General features: G+C 38.6%; 1 long non-coding RNA gene across 1 annotated transcript; it reads left to right on the forward strand.

Annotated features, from left to right (window-relative positions):
- Window positions 1-570: 570 nt before the first annotated feature.
- LOC121050342 lies at window positions 571-1210 on the forward strand. Its single transcript, XR_005802711.1, has 3 exons — window positions 571-589; window positions 788-915; window positions 1002-1210. It is a non-coding gene; the product is annotated as an uncharacterized LOC121050342 (long non-coding RNA).
- Window positions 1211-3388: the final 2178 nt, after the last annotated feature.

The following is a 3388-nucleotide window of genomic DNA, read 5'->3' on the forward strand; positions in this document are numbered from 1 at the left end:
ATTCTCCGATCTGAGCCGCCTTGAGCTCGTTCTCTGACCCGAGCTCGTTCTCCGGGTTCAGCTCTTTCTCTCTCGCTCTTCCTTAAAACCCTAGAGCTCTCCTCCTTCTCTATTTCTGCGGCTACTGTCTCTCCTTTATTAACCTGGCCTCCTCTGTCCCCTCACTGGCGTCATCGCCTCTGACGGTGCTTCTCGTCCAACGCCACCACTTTTTTGCTTCGAGATCTGAAACCAACCGGCCTCCAAGGAGTCCATCCTCCTCGATTGGTGCGACTTCGAGCACCAAATGCCGGCGATAGATAAGAGTTTGAGTAAGAGGAGAAGAGAGAGGAAAGAAAGTGAAAGAATGGCGAGCAGGTACTGGGTGGTGTCTCTGCCTGTCCAAAACTCAACGTCGTCTTTATGGAACCACCTCCAGGATCAAATCTCCAAGCATTCCTTCAACACTCCCCTCTACAGAGTAACTAGTTTCCAAGATCTGACTACCCATTCCCTCCCCTTTCTTGTTTGTTTTGTTAAATATTGTTTCATTATTCTTGCAGTTCAATATTCCCAATCTCTTCTCTCTCTCAGCGGCGATCTCTTAAAGGTATTCCTCCTCATCCTCCCAATTGCAGCCTCTCTATGTTCAATTTTGTTCTTTAGTGTGTTATAATGCTGCTGTTGTGATACATATTATATTATTATTGAATGCGAATTGAATTTTCCGGATGTAATTGCTCTTGAAATTTCAATGCTATTTTGTTATTCGATCTGTTCATTGACATTGCAATTCCGCAATTTGCAGTCCAACAACTTTGTAGAGGGTGTTTCTCACAAGATCAGGTGTCAGATCAAGGAGCTAGAGAGGGTTTCAGGAGTCAAGAACAGTTCTCTCACGGTGGATGGAGTTCCAGTGGATTCATACCTCACTAGGTATTCATCACATCACTTATCATTAGCTTTTCCATAATGTGTGTGTGTTTGTTTACCCACTGAATTTTGAGTTTCTCTCAAGCTAGGTTTGTCTGGGATGAATCCTAGTTCCCCACAATGTCTCCTTTGAAGGAGGTTATCGACAGAATTCATGGTCAAGTTGCAAAGATTGAGGATGATCTCAAGGTAATGCTTTTTACCAATTTTCATTTACATTCGGGTTTGGGTCATTTTGGTCATCCTCTTTGTTGTGACTTGTGAGGAGCTTTGTTGTTGTTGTTCTGAAAAGAGCAAATAATAGCATATAGGACTAAATGAGTATGGAAAGGGAGTTGCATACTCCCAAAGCTTCCAAAGGTAGTTGCATTGCTAGAATATGGAAAGGGACTATTATTCATATCTTGGCAACTATGACATTATCCTTTGAGCGACAGAGGTATCTCCTATGAAAGCAGGATCCTATCAATTTGGTAGTAGATTCTCAAATAAGTTTGATCTAGCTACAACTTATAATAGTTGTCTGTAGATTCTAACAGGATACTGTCAGTTTGTTAGTAGTTTAGTTGCCTTTGCTTATTTTTTTTCTTTAATACTGATTTTTGGGTTGTAATGAATGGAGTTACTAGCACATGTTGACATTACTCTGCATGGTAGGGTACTCGTGACTTTGCAAAAGAACAAATGACAATGAGAAAGAAGGAATTTTCGATAATAGAAGATGTTTCCGAGAGGCTTGGTGCCACAGCCCTGGATACTCCAGTTTTTGAATTGAGAGACACTCTCATGGGCAAATATGGGGAAGACTCAAAATTGATTTATGATCTTGTTGACCAGGTAATTATCTCTATCTCACCTTTTCTCAATTCAATCGAAGACTTGAAGTCCTGCCAAGTTTTGCTTGTCGTGCTTCATGTAAATGCAATGTGAAGTGGCATGGAAACATAACATTCTAGACACTGTTTCTGTATTTAGCCATGTTGTTTGCACATCTGATGTGCTTTGTGTTTTATCTTGTTGACAGGGAGGAGAGCTTTCCTCACTACGATATGATTTCACTGTTCCATTTGCTAGGTATGTTGCTATGAATGGCATCACATCCTTTAAAAGGTACCAGATTTCGAGGCTATCTATGTGCTAACAGAACTTCTTGATGAGCTAAATATTGGAGACTATGAGGTAACTCTTTATTTTGAGGCTATCTCCTTTGATGTGCATCATTTTGTACAAAGTTTCTTTTTAAGTTGAAGAACTTAATGGATGATAGTCCCAGTGCTCCTTGTGGATATTAGTTTTACAGTGATAGGTCACTGATATGAGATATGGTTCATGTTAAACCTATATAGTTGATGTAAAGTTTTGAGTGGGAAAGACATTAAAGCCTAATTCATCATTGCAACAAAATGATATTATTTTAATCTGGTAGTTGTAGAGAGAGTTGAAGCAAAGATTTTTTCTCGGTGCTATGTATGTGGAAGCAAGATTATATATAATTTTGATACCCTTCACCTTTATGTAGAGATGGACTGTCACATAATTATTGTCCTCACCTTGTAAGAGGTGCTATGCCAATATAACAAGTTTTCTTCATTTGATTTATAACTGTTGTTGAAGTGTTTTCTAGACTAATTTTAGACTCTTTTTAAGCAAAGTTGCAGCCCATCATTGTTAAAGATCATGACCCTCCCCTACCTTAAAGATCATGACCCTCCCCTACCCTTCACCTATGGTTAAAGTGAGTATCTATCTCCTCTTTTGCCTATTTCAGGAATTAGAAAAGGTTGCTTCTATGTTTGAATGACTGGAGTTGGTATTAAATATTCATAGCATCTTGGTTAATCATTTCTTGATAATCTTTAACTTATGAGCAATATACTTGCAGGACAAGAGGCTAGAAGATGTAGAAGCACGGTTGAATATGGAGCTCACTAAAGGGGCTGTTTATTCTTACTGAATTCTGGAGCAGGTTCCAAGTTATTAGAAGCAGGTTCCAAGCTCACTATGAGTTGCAGTGGCATCCCATTATTATTCGTTGTTATTTTTGTGAAGGTTCTTTTAATTACTCATTGAGCTGCAATTGCTCATTTGTTTCCTAAATCTTCTTTTGCAGATCCTGAGGGTGCAGGGTAGGGAATGAGTGAAGAGCGCATGCATAGAGACTTGTTTTATCACTCTTTTTTTTTTAGAGTAACCATCTTGTTTACCTTTGGGTCTGGCTTCTGCTTGTAAGATCTTGTTATTATGCTCTTCTGAAAGCTCAACTTTGTATATTTGCAAATATAGAAAAGTACTGGAACTTGAAATGGAGCAATGTTTTATATTCAAATATGAAGTGCTTTCACTTCCTTTTCGTTTCTTTCCTTCTGTTAGTTTTTTTCAGTTAATTGTCAAAGTTCTTAATTCCATATATATTGGGATTGAGAGAAATACATTGAGAGAAATACATAAGTCTCAAAATAAAAATCGATGTCCCATT

Source organism: Rosa chinensis, chromosome 7 (genome assembly GCF_002994745.2).
Source record: "Rosa chinensis cultivar Old Blush chromosome 7, RchiOBHm-V2, whole genome shotgun sequence".
NCBI classification, from domain to species: Eukaryota; Viridiplantae; Streptophyta; class Magnoliopsida; order Rosales; family Rosaceae; genus Rosa; species Rosa chinensis.